The 23002-nt window shown below is 42.3% G+C and overlaps 1 protein-coding gene and 1 pseudogene across 3 annotated transcripts in view; one reads left to right on the plus strand and one right to left on the minus strand.

Annotated features, from left to right (window-relative positions):
* Positions 1 to 23002, minus strand: part of FNDC3B (fibronectin type III domain containing 3B) — a 362568-nt gene that overhangs the window by 228066 nt on the left and 111500 nt on the right. The gene's annotated exons all lie outside the window — the stretch shown is intronic.
* On the plus strand, positions 11751 to 12365 carry LOC101537426 (high mobility group protein B1-like; annotated as a pseudogene).

The raw sequence follows: 23002 nt of genomic DNA on the forward strand, positions 1-23002 counted from the left end.
CAGAGCGACAGTTCTGCACTCCACCCCAAACACTTCCGCTTCCCTTCCTCCAGCACCGGGAAGAACTGCCCCCTGGCAGCTGCCACTCAGAATGGGTGGCTAATAAGGGTGGGAACAATAGCAACTCTGTGTCAGACTAGGTCAAACTGTATTTGGGGAAGAGGAGAGAGGAGACCCAATGACGGCCTGAGTTCTTTTATTCAAAACAATTGTATTCGCTTATGCAACTGATGACAGCAAAACATATGAAACTAATAAAAACTTTTCTCAACGAGACAGAGTAATGCAGCTTTGAGAAGCTCTGAAGTTTCATTTAAACAAAGAGTATCCTGAAAATCTGCAGTGCAGAAATCATCTCATTACCATCACACAAAAGAACGATCACCCCCACTGTCAAGGCTTCCTACTCAAGTACTCAGTTGTACTTGAAGATTAGATTTGCTAAAAAAAACTTTTGGGAAAAACCTATCTGGGTATTTTTTTCCCAACCATTAACTGCTGGGGGGAGCATATAATTACATATACAACAGCTCTGCCATTAAAACAAAGTAGATTCACTGTCTCTCCCCTGCTAGTTCTTCATACAGTGTAAAGCCAAGCTAGAAAAGCAACAAAAATCCATGAACACGGCAGCCATACACGGTCTAGGAAAATACACGGTCTGTGGTTTTACTGAAGATGAAAGAAGGGCTATTTATTTTATATTCAATATGCCCATTCTCTCTGTTCCTTACCAATTTCTCTTGCTTTCCTGAGAGTTTGCCACAAGCAGAGGTTTATCTCAAGGGTTGAGATTGGTGATTTGGGAAGCAACTGTTGAAAGCCAATAGCAGGGAAGGGGGAAGACTGGAAAAACTGGCCACTGCAAATGATTTCCAAAATTCATGTGCTAAGTTCAAGTCCACCTACATATGATTTAAGGCTATGCAGGAAAGTGAATGAGATCCATATGGGGGACTAGAATCTGCCTCCGTTTTGTTCCATAATCTAGGGTAAACAACCCAGCAAACAAATTCAAGCAAATCACAGAAATAACTAAGACAGCAAGAACCATGGGCTTAAGCCATCATAAGCCAAAAGCCACCGAACAATCTCGGGACTGGGGATGCTACAAAAGTATAATCAGGTGTCCAGTTTTTGCTTCTCCAAAGAAGAATCCTCCCAAGGGATTCAGCCATGGCAGAAGAAGCAATCGCCAGCTTCCCCATCTCCGTGGCAGAGGGCCTGCTCCACCTTTCCCAAACTGACTTCAACCTGACTGTCACCCTCAGCTCCCGTTCTAATCTTCCATCTCCAATGCCTGTGAGTTAAGCCATACTCAAAAACTTAATGTCTATCAAATGCATCCTTCATTTCCAATCTTAGGACACTCAAAGCTCCTCGCCCGGGGAATAGCCACACCCACGCCACCTGGGTTGTGCCAATCATCAAGCTGTGGTGGTGGCAGGAGCCCAGAGGGAGTCAGATCAAAAAAAATTCTATTGTAAAATCATTGCAATATTATCTCACTAAGGAACTCAGGAGAAAAAACTTCCTCAGTGTAAAATGAAAGGGATTCCCCCACTTGCTTTTCAACACTGTGTGTGTGTTTGTGGGGGGGGGGAGCAGAGGGAAGGTGGTGGGCCCACTGAGGGAAGATTTTGAAGATGTGCCTGCATGTCTTTTTCGCCTCCACCTCCACACCCCCATCCCTCGTATGTTCTGTGTCTTCCATGTCAGATTAATTGAGGGCCGAAAACAACCTTTTTTTTTTTTAAATGAAGCCACAAGAAGACCTAGATCAGAACTGAAGTTCCAGCTTACTCTAAAATCCTGAGAGCCTGACGTTTTTGACCCTATTATGAAAGGTAACAAGGGGTTATATTTGTTCCTATCCAAATCAGCATCTTTAAAGGACCCAAAACGGGGAACAACACAAAAGCCAGTATGAAGCACTGAGGAGGCTGCCAGCATCGCCAAGGGGCAACCCAGACACCAGGACTGGCTCCCCGCACGTCAAGAGTCCCTTTCTCCAGGTCTTCCCGCGGCAGGAGCAGCTTCTCCGGCAAGAAGACACAAACCGTTTCTGTTCTGCTTTGACTGCGGAACACCTCCGGGGTTCCCGCCTCTCCCCAGCCTCCTGGGGCGGGAGTGTGCCCGGCACCTCTCAGCTGTCTGAGGCAGGCGGAGCGCCACCCCAGAAGTGAACTCCTGCAGATAAGAAACCCTTCCTCGGGCCAAGCAAATCACATCTGAGTCTTGGAACATTCTTCGCTTCTGTTTGTCTTCCTCCTCCTCCCTTCCTATGACAAAAAGTGGTGTCTTTCAAGTCTATCTCGAAGGAAACCTGAATAGCGGCGCGTTCCCCTTCCCGGCCCCGCGGCCCGCGGGTGATTCATGCCCTCAGCTGCTCCTTCCCCAGCGCACTGAGGCGGCTCTGTTCGCCGGGCTGGGGGAGGCCACGTCAGCAGGAAACGGCGCTGGCTGCCAGGTCACATTCAAGACTGTCTGGAGCGAGTCAGCGTGCAGTGCCTGCAGGACACAGGCTGCTCTGTAGCCGCTCCCGCTGAAGGGAGCACTCAGCCTGGCGGCACCCAGAGAAGGCTGGCCCGGGGGCCTCGGCCGCGGCACCTTGGGGAGACGCTACACAACCCAGAGGAGAGTGTCCCCATTTCGAAACGTCTCCCAGTTATTTCCAACGACAGCATTTTTTTTTTTAAAGCTTCCCTTCTCCTCCTTTTCTTAGAGAACTTACTGTAAGGCATCCAGATTCATCTCTGGAAAAGGCGGTCCCAAGCCAAATCAAACTTTGCCATGGCTTTCTGGCTCCCGGGTCCGACAAAGGAAATTCTGCACAGCCAACTGACCACCCTCGGCACCCCCGACACACTGAGTCAGGACGGAAAACCCAACCTCAGGAGCTGACACACAAAAACGGACAGGATGGGTCTTTTTTCCTTTTACTAAAAACAGTAAATTTATAAGCAGAAGCAAAGACACCACCCTGAACTTGAGAGAGGGAGAGATTGAACAAGTGACACCACCACACATTATGTGGCTGGCCCAGTCCTGCTCAGACCAACTGACAGGACTGTGGGACCCACTAAAGCAGCAGGGTCCCTGTGCCCCAGACTACCTGCTTTGCAATTAGCTACACATTCAGAACTTCCTGTGAAATGAAGAAATGTGCTTTCACTCAGAAATATCACAAGTGAGCATAGGGTGGGTTCCTCTCAACTCTTTAGAAGGTCTTTAAATGGGGGACAACCCAAATGATAAATCTTCTCCTCTCCCTGCCAAGAAAAGATGTTTGAGTATTAAAAAAAAAAAAAAATCCTTCCCAAGAAAAAGTGATAGCAAATGAACTATCACAGGAGAGAAAGGAGAAAGTCGATGGTGACAGAAAGAGAGAGGGAGAGAGAGAACAGTGCAGGGCAGGGTGGGACACAGTGGACAGTGTTAATGAGCAAAGCAGCGAGGGATGGAGAACAGACGGACTGGAACATAACATACACACCGCCCTTGGGCTGAGAGAGTTCTGGAAGGCCATTAACTACTAGTAGAGAAGTACCTGAAAGTACCCCAAACACATGCCATACACCCGTAAACTTAAATGCAAACGTGCCTGTATCTACCAACTGGGGCAGCAAGAACACACAGACAGCAAAGAAATGCCAGACTGTGTGTGGCCACAGCCCTCAGGGGCAGGAGCCGGAGCCCTACAGAATAATCAGGTGTTGGAAGAACTCAGTGACATAAAAGGCACTCCTTTCACACAAAGGAATCTCCCACCCCAACAACTTGCGGCGTTGATGGCCAGGGACTCTGCAATAGGGCTTCTCCCCTGGGCCGCTCCAGACGGGGCAGTGTCGTCCCTCCGCCTGCCCTCTAAGGGCTCCAGCGGGCACCACGGCCTAGAAGCCAGTGAGAAGGACCAGGTGCGAGTCTCCCGGGACAGGGGAGGAGTGGGCCCTCCTGCCCCCTGCCCCGATGGGACGCCGAGATGATGCCCCATCCGCCCACCGTCTACTTGAGCTCCCACGTGGCCATGATCCAGAGACACACAAATGAATCTCAGACCCTAGCAACTTGAGGCACCAATTTCTTCAGACCCTAATTATTAAAATCTTAGAATTCCTAGAGCGCAGTCATGAGACATTATAGTATATCCATAACAAGCAATACAAAACACATTTGTCTAGCAATTGCATTTTCGGTAGGTATGAGGGGTGGTAGGACTGGTCTCAAAATATGGAAGGTAACTAAAGTCACTGTCACTGTCATCCCGCTGCTCATCGATTTGTTCGAGCGGGCACCAGTAACGTCTCTCATTGAGAGACTTATTGTTACTGTTTTTGGCATATCCAATACGACTCGGGTAGCTTGCCAGGCTTTGCCGTGCAGGCGCGATACTCTCAGTAGCTTGCCAGTCTCTCTGAGAGGGGCGGAGGAATCGAACATCGGCCGCATGAAAGGCGAATGCCCTACCACTGTGGTATCCCTCCAGCCCAAGGTAACTAAAGTAGAGAAAGAATATGTTGTGAATTGTCTGCCACAGGGGCATATGTGGAATGGCGGGGGGGGAGGGGATACTGGGGATTTTGGTGGTGGAAAATGTGCACTGGTGAAGGGATGGGTGTTTGATGACCGTATGGTCGAAGTTCAAACATGAAATTTCTGTTACTATACCTCATGGTGAATTAATTTAAAAAAAAAAGGCACTTGTTTGTATTTTCAATCATTTACCACCAAATGCACATCTAAACGGAGTTGCCACTTCATCACACTAAGCTTCTGAGGGAAACAAAATACCCTTAAGTGAATCTCAGCAGTACTTTCTTTTGAATTTGGGGGGGGTGCTCAGGACTGGGGATTGAGAAGCAGAGCTGGGGATTAAGGACAAACCCAGAGTGCTCAGGGTTTATTCCTAGCTCTGCACTCAGGAATCACTCCTCGTAGTGCTCAGAAACTGAGCACTATAAATGGCACTGGGGATAGAACTTGGGTCAGTCACATGCAAAGCAAGCACCATGCTATTTCTCTGGCACCTCAGCACTGGGAGAAAGAAAAAATGTTAGATATGACCATCTAGCCTTTTAGTTAAAACCAAGTATCTCAAGATAAACTGTCTACCAAAGGCTTTATGTAAATATGCAACATTTCATGGAAGAAGAGTTCTCTGATGTTGATAAACTATAATAGATCATTTTTATAATCATTTTAATCATTTTTATAATCACTTATAAAAATGAAAAGAAAAAGAAACTACCCCACATATTTTATATACTGTTTGCTCATTTGGAATATAATTATTATGTAGAGAATTACTTAGAGGTAGAGTCCATGTTTTTCAGGTTCCCTGGATATGGCTCTCCCTGACTTGGTTTTCTTCTCACAGTTCCTCTATCGTTCCCAGCAGTGACTGTGACCCCCACTTACGCACGCTTCAGCTGAGGCCCTTTTGGAATATCCTGGACTCTAGTTGAAGAACTCTGGCCGGGAGCTGTCATTTTTTTGGTTAAAAACTACAGGCAAAACAAAAAAACTCAGCTCACAACAACAACAACAACAAAAGCAAGGACACCGCGATCATTGAACAAACTGTAGCACAAGTCTGGGGAAGACCCAGGGTTCAGTGCGGTGGCTCCCTAGCAATGCTGGGTAGAGCCCGTGGTCTCCTGTACCACTGAGGTTTTAAAAATAATGATAATAAGATTTTAAATAAACAGTCACTGTCACTGTCATCCCATTGCTCATCAATTTGCTCGAGCGGGCACCAGTAAGGTCTGCATTGTGACAGTAAGGAAAGTAAATATTATTTTTCATATAAACGTTAGAAGCACAAGGTAAGACTGCTAAACTGGATTATTATTTTTAGGAGCTAATGCTGTGAGAACATATATAAGGATAAACAAAGGGACCTTGGGAAAAAAAAATTTAACCCAGAGTGTAGATTTTTGTAAAATGTTACACAAAACATATAAAGAAGTAATACCATGTAACACATGCGCACACTCATTGTGTATACATGTGTGTGCATGTACACACAAACGCTAGAAAAAAGATAAGCCTCTGGCACAATGAACCTGACATGTGGTAAGAAGCTACACTAACACAGAGCACCACAAGATTATGACTTGACTATGATAATCCTCCGGCCATACTGAGAAAGGAAATGCTTAAACAAATTAAGCATAGTTGCATAGTAAGCTATTCCTGTTTTTACATCAGAATGATTTCTAAACACCAATTAGGAAAAAAAAAATCCACTTGGATTTAAAATAAAACTAGGTCTTGGGAATAAAATGGAAACAGCATGGTTGGCTTGCTTTTGTTTTGTTGTTATTATTACCATTTGGAAGTGGGGGGCAAGGGTCACACCAGGCTGTGCTCAGCCTTTGGTCCTGGATCTGTGCTCAGGGGTCACTCCTGGCAGGATTCAGGGAACCATAGTGGGTATCCCTGAATCCTTGTGGGTCAGCCTCAAGCACGGTAAGTTCCCCGCCCTGCCGCTCTCTCTCTCCAGGCTCGAAACCTATGTGTTCTTTTGAATCCAAGTTAAGTTGCTTTTCATTCTAAAATATCCTGGAAGGAAACAGTATCTTATAGTTCATGGCAAATCAGTTTAATTGATGGTGGGTGTCTTTTGTTGTTGAATTATATAAAATAATAGTGTATCTTACAAATCAGCAGCATAGCGGGGTCAATGAAATTGGCAAATAATCCAACAACAACTATGTATGGCTGCGTCACAGGGTAGATAAGCATCAAGGTCACTACATTTAGTTCAGGGGTACAAGGCAAATGCCAGGGGACACTGCAACCCACACAGACCTTCTCTCAGACAGCAAATCCAGGATGGGAATGCATCATTATGCAATTTTTTTCAGGATTTTTTCCATCACAAACAATTCAACACTATCAACACTAAATGACATGAAAATGAAATCAGTGTTTTACTGAATGCAACATAAACTAAATAATTATGGCAGTTCTGTCTTTAAGACTACTCTCAGTACAATTACAACTAAATTTTTGCTGGTAACCATCGAATCAATGGGTTTTATACCTCCACTGTTTCAAACATGCAGTCAGGCAAATGCTAATGATACAAAACACCCGGTATACACTGTTCACAATACACTTAAATGTCACAAGCAGAAGGACATATATATATTATGTATATATATATGTGTGTGTGTATACACAGATATGTGTGCGATGTGTGTGTGTGTATCAGGGAATCATTTGGAGTATCAAGTATATATATATGTAGATATATACACAAATGTATATGTGTATATATACAAACATACACACAGAGAGAGCATTTTTCTTCCCTTTTTAAAAAATTAACAGTCAAAATTCAGTATGCTAAAATCATTTTGGAGAAATTCACATAGCAACCCAAATAAGAGTCTCAAATGATAAATGCCACACTTTAAAATGGAACATCTAAATGGCAGGGAATGCTTGAGCAGTGTGTCCTGAGCTTTCTCTGGCTGTGGTCAGCAGGCAGTGTTTCAGCCCCCATGGACCCCATCTGGCACCCTGGTCACAAGTGCCATATCCCTCCCCCCCACACACACACACATTTGTGTGGTTTTCATCTCTGGCCCCCTTGGAATATCCTTAAATATCCTTAAATATCCAATGGAATTAAAATAAGGGGAAATAGAGTACACAGAGTTTTAGAAATAGCCTGGTTCAATTTAATTCTGAGGTGATGAGAGTGATACAATAAAACTAGATGGAACAGAAAGGAACTGAGACCTGTAGCAGGGGCTCTCTTGCACTATTCATGTCAGGGGTCTTGCCAAGCTTCTTCAGATAGTGGGGGAATATAATCAACTGATTTTTACTCTACTGAGTTCAAGTTCAGGGACCTCTGATGTGATTTTTTTTTTTTTTAATGCTGGGGCCAAAGGTGCAGCTCAGTGGTCCAGTCCTGCCTTACGTGTGTCAGTGGCTGGGTTTCAATCTCCAGTCCTTAGGGAAGGGGCAGGGGATTGTGTCAAAGTTGTGTGAAACACACAAAGCAGAGAGACTGTGGAAGGAGCACAGTCAAGAACATTTGTACCGGGGAAGGGAAACAGCCTTGAAATAAATTCACGAAGGCCAGGTCAGGAAAGCCATTTCCCCTTTCCTGCTGAGCCATTTCCTACACCTCCATACATTGGACTGAGTTACTTTCAGCACTCTGGGTTAAATTCTAAATAATCTTATTTTATCCCAAGTCTGTTCCGTGGTTAATAACTTGCCTTCTGACTATTCTGCGTAGAGTCCCCCCAACAGGTAGAATGCACCTGTTGTTCTTCAGTTCCATCAGAGATGGAGCTTGACATTCTGTTCACCTCTGAGGAATGTTAATTGCCGAGATCAGCATGACAGGTGCAATGAGTAGTAGAAAAAATGATCAATGAACCCAACTCACAAATAGCAGCAGAACTCATCTCAGACCATGAGAAAACTCAAGAGCTGTAACTTTAATTACTAATAATCGTTCTGGAATTCAACAATTTGACCCTCAAAACAGATTTTTTAAAAACAGGGCACAAAGTTCTAATTTCCTACAATGGTGCCCTGTCCACAGGATGGGGGATGGGGCGGGAAGCACATGTATAATCATGTTTTCCACGTTACTATGGAGTCCATCATTCACTAACCCCAACTGCTGCTCTCGGCTGGCTGGCTTCTCCCTGTCCTCGCAGGAAAAGTTCCCGTGTTCCAGATCATTACTGGTGTGGAGTCCTATCTGTTTTAAATTTTGAGTCCCTTCCTTAGCACAACGGGTAGGGTGTTTGCCTTGCATGCTGCCGACCCGGGTTCGATTCCTCTGTCCATCTCAGAGAGCCCATCAAGCTACTGAGAGTACCCGCCTGCACAGCAAAGCCTGGCAAGCTACCCATGGCGTATTTGATATGCCAAAAACAGTAACAAGTCTCGCAATGGAGACGTTACTGGTGCCCGCTCAAGCAAATTGATGAACAACAGGACAACAGTGCAGTGCAGTGCTACAGGGCTATGTTTTAAAACCTATTTCTTCAGGATGCTATCAACAGTGATGCCAATTTCAATATTGTTGCACCTACCTTAATAATCTCTGCTTCTGTTTTCTTTTGTGATTCTAACCCAGCTGATTTAGGAGTAGTGATGTACTTGCCCATTACTTGAATACAGTGTACAATACTGTTTAACTGTTTAGAATATTTTGCATTGTTTGCAAATTCAATGACCCATAAATACTACATAATTACTTCTTGTTAAACTATCAAATAATGCTACAATATGTTTGGCAATCAGATTGATTTGCTCCTCTAAGAAAGGAAGTACATAAAAGAAAAAGGAATTCCTGATAAAAATGGTCATAATAATAAAAACTGGAAACAAGTAGGAGATGTAAAGTAAAAACTGTACAAACAAGCCCACTAGAGTCCCTGACTGAAACCTTAGTTCGTTAAAACTAGAGCAGGAGGAAAGGGGAAATTTGAGACCAAAAAAAAAATGTCTTAGTGCTTATAACTAGAAAATTAAACCAACTATTTGGTTTTTATCCCCCTGCATATACATGGATTTTTCCCCCCTTCCTTTTAACTTGTGAACAAACTTAACTCTGAGAGCTTTCTCTTTTGTTTAAGGCACTCTCTATAAATCCCCTTTTCTTACAAGTGCACCCACCCCTGACAATCTCCTTCCTACCTTAGCTGTTTGAAAAGCCCGATGACAGAATAAAAAACATCAGTACCCTTGGGATCTTTGTGGAAATAGAAGGCTCAGGGATGGATGAACCCAGAAATCTGGATTTTTAACAAGCCCGCTCAGTGACTGATCTGTGTTTAAGCTATTGGTGATTGTCAGCATCTGACAAATGCTGTAACCTGATGTTATATGCAACAGGGATCATAGAAGTTCAATGGCAAGAGGTTTCCCAAGCTCCTACCCTATTCAAGGTCTGAGGCAAGAATCAAGAAGGGAACAAAGTGAAAGTGGCCATCTCTGCCCCCATATATCATTTTTAAAAGGGGGGGGCGGGGAAACAGTGCTAATTACAGCTTCTGGAAGCAATGTATTATAAGATGATTTTTCGTCTCATCTCAGTTTTTCAGCTCCATCCATCTGCACAACCTTACTGGTTCAAATAAACGTTGCACTGTATTCATATACAGTAGAGACTTTTATATCCAAATAAAAATACAATAAATCTATACTTTCCTGAAAGGAGTAAGTTCAAATTTGTTTGATAACTCTTAATTACAGATAGTTTATAAGAAAAGCTAATAGACATTTTAATTAGTTATTTCAATAAAGATAACTACCATGTAATTTACTTAGCAAATATACAGAGAGAAAAATGAGCTTCAGACCACACTGCAAAACTTCCTAAAGATGCCAGACTTGGGTGGATGGACACAGGCATGTGGCAGGCCGCCCACCTATGAGATAGTCAGACTTCTTTGTCAAGACCCTGAATGAACGGTTTGAGGCTCTTCATGTTCCAGGAGTGAGCAGACACCATTGGACTCCATAAGCACGAGACAGGGACAAATGGAGATGAATAAATTGATGAACAACAGGATAATAAGTGATACAAGTGGAAATTCTACAGCTATAAAGGTACCATAAAGAGGATATTAACTGTGGCTCTATACTACAATATATAAAGTGCCCAGAAAAGTGTTATTTAAAAAAAAGAAAACAATAACATTTTACTTCAGACTTTAATGTGAATACTAGAAAAAAATTCATCTCACTACAAACTGCAGAAGAAGTGGGGGGCATGAGGAGGAACTTTTATTCAACCATGGAAGAAGATTGGGTTTATTCAAAGAGCCCCAAACCAGGAACCACAAACACGGGTCACTGGTCTAGACAACCTCAGACCAGTTTTCTCCATTTCAGCTGGGCCCAGAAAGAAGTATTGGAACATGCTCCATGATTCATGCAGCTTCTTCACAGCTTTGAAAATCTGTGTGAACAACATTGTAAAACATTGAAAACTTTCTCCAGATAAATAATTTCAAGTTAATAAGCAAAATGTACTTTGCTTCCCTTTTTTTTCTTTTTTTTTTTTGGGGGGGGGAGAGGTAACACTCAGCGATGCTCAGGATTTACTCTTGACTCTTCACTCACTCCTGTTGGTGCTGGCCGGACCGTATGGAATGTGGGGATCAAAGCAGGGTTGTCTTCATGGACGGCAAATATCCGATCTCCTGGGCTCTGGCCCCACTACTTTACTTTTAAATCTGCTTTTTCTACTTCTTCTTGTTAATTTTAACTAGAAGTTATTCAACTCGGGCAATGTATAAAATGCTTCATTGTTGTTGTTAAAACAGGATTAAATCTTGCCCACAAACACCCATTCAATCTAACAGATGATGGGAATGGACGGCAGTGGGAAAGAGTGAGATATGAAAGGGGGAACTAAGCCAGTAGCAGCCTCTTTGACCTCTCCCCTGTGCCCAGGCAGAAGAGGTAGGAAAACAGTGGCTTGTACCCACATGCATGTGGCCAAAGAGCAAAAGGAAGTCAAAAGGACAAAGAGCTTCAGGGCCAGCTATAGCCCTTGTGAGTCTGGATACAGAGACCCAATGACAGAGCATCAGAGACAGACCAGAACGGCGGTGAACTTCAAGAGACAGAAGCAGCAGAAACAGAGCGGAGAGAGTGAGGGGGCTGCATCTGGCTCCCGCCCTCAAAGCCATTGCAGTACACTGAACTCCACAGAGACAGCACCTGGGCTTTGGGCGACTCGCTGAGGAAAATAATTAAACATGGACAAAGGAGATCCTAAGAAGCCGAGAGGCGAAATATCATCATATGCATTCTTGGTCCAAACCTGCTGGGAGGAGCATAAGAAGAAGCACCCAGATGCTTTCCTCAACTTTTCAGAGTTTTCCAAGAAACATTCAGAGAGGGGGAAGACTGTCTGCTGAAGAGAAAGGAAAATTTGAAGACACAGCAAAGGCTGACAAGGCCCTTATGAAAGAGAAATGAAAACTTACATCCCTCCTAAAGGGGAAACAAAAAAGTTGTTCAAGGATCCCAATGCACCCAAGAGGCCTCCTTTGGCCTTTTTTTGGTTTAGTTCTGAAATCGCCCAAAAATCAAAGGAGCCTGTCTACTGGTGATGTTGCAAAGAAACTGGGAGAGATGTGGAACAACACTGCTGCAGGTGATAAGCAGCCTTACGAAAAGGCGGCTACCAAGCTGAAGGAGAAATACGAAAAGGATATTGCTGCATACAGAGTTAAAGGAAAGCCAAGAAGGGAGTTGGTAAAGCTGAAAAGAGCAAGAAAAAGGAGGGAGAGGACGAAGATGAAGAAGGTGTAGAGAATGAGGAAGAAGAGGAGGATGAAGAAGATGAAGAAGATGATGATGATGAATAAATCAGTTCTAGCGCAGTTTTTTTCCTTATCTATAAAGCATTTAACGCCCTTATACACAACTCCTTTTAAAGAAAAAAACTGAAATGCAAGGCTTTGTAAGATTTGTTTTTAAACTGTACAGTGTCTTTCTTTGTGTAGTTAACACACTACCGAACGTGTCTTTAGATAGCCCTGTCCTGGTGGTATTTTCCATAGCCACTAACCTTGCCTGGTACAGTATAGGGGTTATAAACTGGCATGGAAATTTAAAGCAGGTTCTTGTTGGTGCACAGCAGAAATTAGTTATATATGGGGATGGTAGTTTTTTTCATCTATAGTTGTCTCTGATACAGTTTATACGAAATAACTGTTGTTCTGTTAACTGAATACTGCTCTATAATTGCAAAAGAAAAAGAAAAAACTTGCAGCTGTTTTGTTGACATTCTGAATTCTTCTAAGCAAATACAATTTTTTTTTTTATTAGTTAAAAAAAAAAAGAAAGCAGCAGCAGCGACTAGAGTACACCAGTGACAGAGTGTGCAGGAACTAGTGAGAAATCAGCATGAGGCTTGCGCATCAGGGATCCAAAGCTACCTTTCAAAAGCAGTTAAGTAAATTATATTACTCAAGAACCCACATACTCGGGTTTACCCAGTTTGGAGGTGATATTCCCACTTTCACAGTCCAGAAACACTGCTTCCCCAAACTCTCTTCACCTTCTCCCCACTCCCCCCACCTCCCCTACCTGCCTCAATCACACTGTCAAAATGGAAAATAAAAAGTTATTCTACCAATGCCATGTAATTGGAAAGAAGGCTTTTTCATTAAAGTATACTAAATTTTTGAGTCTATTCTTTTTTCTTTTCTTTTTTCTTTTTTCTTTTGCTTTTTGGGTCATACCTGGTGATGCACAGAGATTACTCCTGGCTCATGCACTCAGGAATTACTCCTGGCAGTGCTCGGGGGACCATGTGGGATGCTGGTAATTGAACCCAGGTCAGCCACGTGCAAGGCAAATGCCTACCCGCTGTACTATCGCTCCAGCCCCAGAGTCTATTCCTGAGTCAAAGTGTATTTGCTACTACCACTAAATACCATAATTTTTAACTCCATGAAATTTTGATATACAATTAGGTATATGTTAATATACATTATAATTTCCACTAAAATACTTTTAGTACAAAGATAAAAGTTGGACTTTCACACTATTAACCTGCCTTAGGAATATTTTCCAAAGTGTGTCAAGCCTAGTTATCCCAACAGAAAAATGCTATCAGGTACTGGAGCAATAGTAGTACAGCAGGTAAGAGGTTTGCTATGCACATGGCAGATCCAGGTTCGATCCCTTGCACCTCATATAGTCTGCTAAATCCTGTCAGGAGCGATTCCTGAGTCCTAAAAAAAAAAAAAAAAAACTCTGTTTGGCAGAGAGAAAGGGGAATAATAAAAAAATGTTATAACAGAATGACTGCAATAATCTCCCCAGATCCTTACAGGTGATGCCAGGGAAATGGCCCAAAGGGCTAGGGTGCATGCTCATGGTTTGCATGAGACAGCGCTAAGATTAATCTCTCCTGGTACCATATGTTCTTCAAAACAATACCGGGGATGCCCCCTCTGCCTATCCCTAAAAAAAGACCAGACTCCTTCAGAATTATTCCTTTGGGAAGCACTCCTAACTGCATTCATTATGTTAATTTGAAGATCAGAGTGTACAAATAACCGGATTTAATTACCTAAGGAAAATAACAAAAAGACCTTGTTTCAATAAAGAGAAGTAATTAATTCTGAATTAATAAGTTTTGAATTAATAAAAAGAAAATCATTTGTCCAAGAATCTTTAGCTGTATACTAGCAAATGACTCTGCTTTATCCTGAATGCCTCGTAGGGAGTGACTCAGCACTGGGATGCATTGAGAGGATCATTGAGATCTGATCCCTACCCCTGAAGAATACTGTCCTGCACTAAAGACATTTACAGACCTCTTTTAAAAATAAAACATTACATATCAAGTTGTAAGTGAGAAAACAAGAGTACAACCTACAGAATGAGTAAAGCAAGAGCTAAGACTACTAGCTGTGAAAGAAATGTGGCAATGTTCTTTCCTTTGAAGTATCTGACATATGAGGATGTGTGATATTTCAAGAACTTCTAAGAGTGGAGCCTTCAAAATCCACACTTCAATCACTGCATAACAAGCAGGAATAACAACGGGCCACTGAGTGCTAAACTATCTGGCATGATTAATTAATGTGCTTTTTAAACACAAGAACTAAAATGTAAAGATATCTAAAAATCCTAACCAGTAACTCTAGTTCACGTAAGGCATTTCTTTAATGCCAGGTGAAACCCTGAGAGGTGACTCAGTATCAACATAATGGAGACTGGAGAACTAATAATGGTTTCTACTTACTGGACCCTTCTCAGTTGCTCAGAAACTGTTCTAAGTGCTTTCCACACAATACGGCATTTAATCCTTGGTGCAAGCCTTCAAGACTGAATCTGTTTTTCTAATTCTACAGATAAGGGAACTGAAGGGTAGAGAAATTAAGCTGCTTTATGATATGCAACAAATATGCAGGAGATTTCCACACCTGGCAATCTCCAAAATCAATAATGACCTATGAATACATCTTATTGCCCCCTTCATACTAAAAAAAAGAGACATTCAAGATTAAAAGAAGAGATTACTTGAAATGCAAATGGCAAGGCTAAAGAAGAGAAGGCATATCTCAAGGAATAGTTATAAAACCTGTTTTGGGTATGGCAGCTCAAGTGCAATGAAAGTTAGCCACTTATTATTACAAAAGGGAAGCAAGTGAGGCTTCAACAACAACAAAACTTACTTTAAGCTCATGGAATAGTGAGTCCATTGTTTTATTCACAATTCGATAACTGAACAGTACATACATTCTCATAAAGCTTCATCTGAAATGCGTGAGCTGTTGCCATCACCATCAACCTCATGAAAGCCAAGTCTATTGTAAGTAGGAAGGAAACAAAGGTTGCTAAACCCAAACCGATTCCCAGTGGTTGGATAACCAAGTTACTGCCCATAAGTGATCATGACAACTCTTTGGAACTAAAGTAACTGACAAGGCTGTTGTGTGCATTACTAAATGCAGAGGGTGACAATGGCCATCACAATAGATTATCTCAGGGTTATTGAATGAGTCTTAGTACCATCCCCAATTTTAACAGAGGAAACTGAGGCTAAGGTTAGTCGATAATAAATAGCCTTCGAATAACATGACAGTGTCTTGACTTTTAATAACAATCCTTGGGGCTGGAGCAATAGCACAGCGGGTAGGGCTTTGTCTTGCACGCAACCGACCCGGGTTCGAATCCCAGCATCCCATATGGTCCCCTGAGCACCATCAGGAGTAATTCCTGAGTGCAGAGCCAGGAGTAACCCCTGTGCATCACCAGGTGTGACCCAAAAAGCAAAATAATAATAATAATAATAATAATAATAATAATAATAATAATAATAACAATCCTTAAAACCTCTACCAAACTGAATCACTAAAAAATGTAGTTGGAGGGACAGTGGCAGGGGGGCAGTGTGTGTGGGGGGTGGCATAGGAATTAACAATAGTAGAATTTTTGTCTTGTGGTTTAAAATTCCATAATCAGGGCCAAACCATAGGACAGTGGGTAGGTCATTTGCCTTGCTTGTGGCCAACCCTGGTTCGATCCTTGGCATCCCATATGGTCCCCCAACATTACCAGAAGTAATTCCTAAATGCAAAGCCAGGAGTAACTCCTCAGCAACACCAGGTGTGGCCCACAAACTAAAATAAATATGCAAAATGAAATTCCATCATTATGAGCATGCTGTTATTTAGAGACAGGCATACTGGGTACCTCCCCAAAGAGAGGGACTTAACACCTCCTGGGAAACTACAGCATGCGGCACTGATAGAACCAACCTCATGATACAACTTGATCCCAGCATGATAAGAACCCCACATGCCATCATAGGCTTTCCTCCCTATAAGAAATTCCCCAAACTGCAATTTCTGTTATTGGCAATGAATGCTTAAGCAGCCTTTTGTAAGACCACTTTGCTGATAAACATTCAGTTACTCATCAACAATCTACCTGAGAAGGGCCCCTCAGTTCAGAAGACAGACAGGCTACTTTTAACTCATAGCTACCCACGTATAGGTGTGAAAAAAACTCCACTCTTGACCCTCAAAATTAAACACCCCAATATTTCACCGATCAAATGTACACAAAATGCAGAAAGCGACTTTTCATCCCTATTGCATCACTCTTACTCACACAGGGAAAGACTGATTTGCGCAGGAGCTACGGTGCTAGAGTCAGAGAACGAGCTGGAAACTGGTGGAATCACGACCTTCCTGGTAGCTGACTCTCATCAGAAAGCATTACTGGACAAACATGAACTCTCCCAAACACAGGTACGGTCAATCACAAAGGAAAGTAGGACAGTGGGTCTAGTCTAAGCAAAAGACTTGCTATTCTCAATCTTAATAGGCTTTTCCAGTGAGGGTTTACAGTAACATTTTAGGTGAGTGATCCCACACACTCACACTTCAAGGCAAAATAAACGAGTTTCCAAAGCAGTTTTTTTGTGTAGAAAAAAAAAAAGACTCTGAAAATTCCGATCTTGTCTTAAATTAAAAAAATATATATTTATTTTCACTTCAAATATATTTCCTAATAATTAAATCACTGTATAACTGTATCACTGTCATCTCATTGCTCATCAATTTGCTCAAGTGGGCACCAGTAACGTCTCCATTGTGAGACATGTTGTCACTGTTTTTGGCATATTGAATACACCACAGGAAGCTTGGCAGGTTCTGCCGTGCAGGCGAGATACTCTTGGTATTTTGCTGGGCTCTCTGAGAGGGGCGGAGGAATTGAACCTGGGTCAAACACGTTCATGGCAAACACCCTTCCATGCTGTATTAATTACATGAGGCCCAGAGATGGTACAAGCATTAGAGTACATGCCTTAAGTGTGGCCAACCCTAATTCATCATGTGGTCTCCTGAGCATCACCAAGTGTGATCTTGGAGACCCTCCCCTGAGTTCTACCAGTTGATTTGGGTAATCCTTGGCACTACTGGGCTAGAGCAACACCAGATCCATGACCCTTGCATTGAAGCATGCAGCCTGACTGACCAAGAACCACCATGAGGGGTCCCCAGACCTACTGAGAGGTTCATTAAATAAGGTAAATTACACACTTAAGTAATGAAAGTCTGCAAAGATTCAGAAGAACTTACAGTATTTATACTACATAAAAAAAATTTTAGACCACCACAATATTTTTGACCAGGAAAGCTGTTTGCTTATTTAAGACACAGCAAGGTCTAGTCAACCTTTATAGAAGACAAACTTAATTTGCAACAGATCATCTTCTTCGACTATAATCCAGTAAAGTAACTTTTCATTTACAGGCAGAGCCTGCTTTAAAGAAGCAGACCACATAGAAGCTTTACTGTTAAATTACAGACCATGTCAGTTTATAAATGCAAACTATACCACGTATGTGGATTCTCAATAAACAAAGCAAATGATGAATAATCTCTAGGCCCCGTCATAAAATTCTTAGAGTGACGAGTCAGTGTTTGAATGTGTCAAACAAGTCCAATAAACACACTTAAACTACCCAACAAGGAAGGGAAAGAAAGTAGTTTGAAGATGTCTGTGGCAGTTTGGATGCCGACTCACAAGAACAGCAGGGGTGGGAGACAAGAAGGTTCAGAAAAGTGGACCAGCTGGCTCTCAACAGTGCTGCCCAGAGCCCCCGGCAGAGCATGGAGTGCATCAGGGATAGGTTCCCACAGTCACACAAGAGCTGAAGGAGGCTTAAGAACATGCTTTCACAATCGAATAGCATCAAAGTACCATTCATTTCAGCCTAGAGCGCCATTAGTTTTGCTCTTTCTAGACATTCTGCTTCAATGCAAGGTCTCAAGGCACTCCACTTACGTTAGCAGTCAATTGTCTTTGTATTACATATCTGAATTTCTTTAGATCAAAATGCATATATAAACAATTAAGTATCTTCAAATATTGTTCTTCATTAGAATAATGGTGCCTCTCAAGCATTTTGTTTTTTATCTTCTACCACAATGACATCTATTTTCTTCAGATTCTCAACTTGCATGTAGTAATCTCAAGACACAAAAAATGTGGTATTAATGCAGAGCCACTCAGCGAAGATTGCCAGAGGGAGGGGGTTGTCGTGTAAGGAATCAGCAGAGGGTCTTTGTGTTGGTGAGATGAAGGACCTGGAACTTTGGTGGTGGGAACTGTGATAATACAGAGCTATGAAGTGAATCCCCTAAATTCCATATTACAAATGAGAAACTAATCAACAGGTATCTATAGGATCAACAGCAAAGTTATTTAGACATAGATCTGAAAAAAAAATATCTGAAGGAAAATAGTTTAAATGAGCAATAGGATTTGAAATTTGAAAGTTCTTCTTTAGAAGTTTTAACAGCCAGTCAAAACACTTGCGCATATCATTAAGCTCCCAGCAGAATAAAAGTTCTTTAAATGTCATCATGCCTGTCCAATATAATGCCAGAGTCTGTCCAGGGCCCAGGGCCTAATTATACCAGCCTGTGTAGCTGAGGATAGGTGGCGGGTATAGTGTTTCCTGTCAAAACTGAGTTCAGTCTTACTTAAGGGCTCAGGAAAGTTTGCACACATAATCACACTGCACATAGAGTTCTGCCTCTACCTTCTTCTCCAGAAACAGAGACAGTTGAAATGGGCTGCAGTGGTCCGAGAATCTGGATGAGAGAGACTATGAGTCTTAAAGGAAGTGCACTATTTGTTTTGGCGGGATGACTTCACAAAGAGCAGAGAAATAGTCCAGATAAAAAGGTGACATGTGTGGACAGGAAGGAAGGCTGCCCTCCCTGGCAGTACCTCGGCCCAGAAAAGGAATGAAAATAATAGGAGATGCCCAGAGCTGTCCACATTAATTGCTGAATTTAGGGAAAGGCAAAGTTCATATTGATTCCAAAGATTTGTTTCCCCCTGACAATTAGCACTCGGTACCATTTCCTAACTGGGAAAGGAAAGGAAACTGTCTAGGATCCATAGGTATGGTACTTCCTTCAAGTTGGAATGAACTATGACCTTCTATGGCCTCTTCAGGACCTATGATTCATGTTTCGTGGAAAATATTAAGAAATACTCCATTAGAAAATATTCTGCTTTCACAGCATATTGTATGTTTCCTGTGTTTTATTTCCTTCATTATCACCAAGGACATTCCATGAGAACAAAATTTTGTTTTTTCCCCAGAGTAACAGTATTCTTTATATTGATTTATTGTGAATTTGTGACTTTTCAAGCTGTCTTTTCATGGCATCACAATGAGCTTCTGAATTTTTCTAGTGATGTCATAGATGTCCTACCGAGAAAACTATTAGGCCAACATTCAAATCCAAGCAAAGGGGACTAATCTCATACACATAATTTCGAAGTTTCCAGGAAGCCTGGCAATCAACTGTATTCCTTACCCCTAATGTCTCTGCCCTGTACTATCCGCCCCCACCACCACCACCCTAACAACACACACACACACACACACACACACACACACACACACACACACACACACACACACACCCACCAATCTCTAACTATCCAGATAGAGGAAATGAAATTATTAAACTGAGAATCTGAATCAGGGCATAAGCAATAAATGAGAGTATGGAAACTTCTAAGAAGCCACTATCACCAACTGCTCACCTCCCAGCCCCACTTAAAAAAAATACATTCCCATCTGCTGGCTGGTGTTGAAAGGTCATTTTAATCTCAAGGGGAAAATGCAAATGATTATTTCTAAAGTTTCATCCCAATATGACAAAATTCCCAGTAGATTTTTTTAAAGGGAGCGGAGGTGGCACTGCATATTAGGGACTCCCATTCCTGGCTTTGTGCAAAGGGTAGGGGTCTCTCCCAGTGGCCTCTGAGTACTACACTACGCTGCGTCATGAACTGGACCAGTGCCTCCTGCTCGCCAAGGATGTTCTCAATCTGCTGAGCTATCTCTCTGCCCCTCTAATAGCTTTTACAAAAGCAAGCAAGAGGCCAGGGATCTAGCTCGGCAGCCAGGAGCATGCCTTACATGTTCAAGGCCATGTCTGACCCAGGATACCAACGACTGTCCCCACCCCAGACACCACTGGCTATAGCTCTGGAAGGTGCCAGGGACTGCCTGGTATGGTGTTGGTGGTCTCCTGAGCACTGCAGGGCCTGAGCATAGAATCATAAGACCCAGCTGGCTGAAAACCATCTCAGGTGGCCTGCTGGACCCTTGAGCCCTAGTTGGGAGGCTCTGAAAAGGGGGAGGAGCAGGAATAACCGGCAGAAAGCCTTCTCACGTCCATGCCCTCTCCGGTTGTATCCTTCTGTCCATCAGCAGAAACTGGAAGCCCAGCCTAGAAGCCCAGCTCATCCCAGCTCTGGGTCCCATCCTAATCTGAGGTGTGAACATTCAGCGAGTTCTAGATGGCTCTCCCCTACTATATCATACCGTCACACTTAGTTATTAAGCACAGTGCTTGACTCCGCCATCCACTTTTGCTCCGCAAACTTCCTTTCGCTATTCCTAGCCATCTGAGCCTGGCGTTTGAGTCCTCATCCTATTACCCCAGTAATTAGAACTCACTTCACTGCACTCCTTCACAGGCCCAAGGTGTCTTATTCTCCGAGTTTATGTATTTTTTTATATAAGCCCGAAGAGCAAGGCAATAAAGAGTCTATGCTCTTTAGACATAGACAAGACAGAGATGAAAACTCAGTTCTTCCCCTTTCTAGTTATGCGACTTTCTTTAGGCATGTAAAATGATCTCTACTTGGTTCAGCTTCCTCACATGTAACCCTCATGCCCATTAAATGAGCGAATAATGGCATGTACATATATACTACTCCTTGCTCTCACATTCTATGTTTTACTGCTAAGAAGTGAAGTATTCACAAACACACTGAAATTCAGGGGGGATGGGGTGGGAAAGGTTGAGTAACTGCCTGTAAGGCACTTGGTTTCAAGAGTCACTCCCTCTCTAATAGTTGGGCCCGTACTCCCATGTTCCAAATAAACAGAACCCTCCAGTTACTATGAGGGTATTCAGAAGGAAATTTTTTTTAAAAAGGTCACAGGGACCAGAAAAATAGTACAGTGGGTAGGGCACTTGCCTTGCATGTGGCCAACCCAGTTTGATCTCTGGCATCCCATATGGTTCCCAGAGCACCAGCAGAAGGGACCAGGAGGGACTCTTGAGTGTAGAGTCAGAAGTTACCCCTGGGCATCAGCAGGTGTGGCCAAAAAATAAGAAAAGGAGAGCTGTAGCAGTTAAACACAGATGACTCCACTATTCAGGTTTAGTGAAAGGCATTTCTAAAATCATCAAAAGGGGTATTAATAGTGAACTGATCTCCAAGTATCATCATAATAAATACAAAGGCCTCACTGTAAACAGGTAACAGATATTCACAACATTTCCTGAAGAGAGTTTTTGATATGAACTCAAAAAAAAAAAAAAGAAGAAGAAGAAGTGGGGAATTGACTCTCTGGACACACATACACATACATACACATACACATACACACACACACAACAAGCAGATAACTGTGAGACAGGAGGCTGGGAGATAGTTTAAAGGGCTGGAGTGCTTTCTTTGTAGGTAGGAAGCCCAGGTTTTATCAGAGTGGTACCGTACAGCCTCCTGAGAACCCTGCTAGTGAATAGCCCCTGAGCACTGAGCCAGGAATAGCCTCCAAGCAACAGCTGGTATAACTCCAACCTACCTCCAAAGAATGTATGACAGGACAGAGTAGATTTTACATAAGCTGATCTACTGGGGAGTAATTTGCTTTTTGAGATCCTTCTGTATATACTCAGAAAAACCGTAGGACAGTCCACCTGCCAACTCATAAGAGTCCAATGTTACCAGGACTGCAGACAACTGCTTTCTAGCTGAACTGAAAACATTCACTTTATTCTATGTTGGCAAGCTTTTTTTTTAAATACAGTACAGCTTTGAGATTATATTTGTGATAAAATTGGTCTACCATAGTACTACAAACCAATAACTGATTTTACTTGAAAAATCCTTGTTTCCTCTCTTTCACCTAAAGTTTCTTCTTGTGTTTAAACAAAGACTAGGTTTAGTTCTTCAAAGATTGATTTAAAACACCACAGATCACTCTCAAGTATACAAAGAGTATAGAAATATGCAATGCTTAATTTTCAAATAGTCATTTCTCAAAAAATATAGTTCTTTTCCTTTTAACAGAAGAAAACAAGGACAGAACCCACAAAACTACTGTTCCATTAGGTAAGGCATTAGAAAAAAAAGTCCAATTTTGTCCATGCAGCTCATTTTGAGGAAGTAATAGTCATTTCTATCCATGTATTAATATATGGTTAGTCCACATCCAGAAACCAAAAATAAAATCTTTGAACAGAGTCCAGCCAAAAACAACCTAGTATTGAACTCAGTAACATGCCAATTTATAATTTTTCTCATAATCACAATCACTGCCACCAAAAGCCAACAGAAAATAACACCTTACAGCACAACAAAATATGCAGATTAGCTACAACCCTGGACTAATCTATCCACAAGGAAATTACTCAGAATACCTAAG

This window comes from Sorex araneus, chromosome 2, assembly GCF_027595985.1.
Source record: "Sorex araneus isolate mSorAra2 chromosome 2, mSorAra2.pri, whole genome shotgun sequence".
NCBI classification, from domain to species: Eukaryota; Metazoa; Chordata; class Mammalia; order Eulipotyphla; family Soricidae; genus Sorex; species Sorex araneus.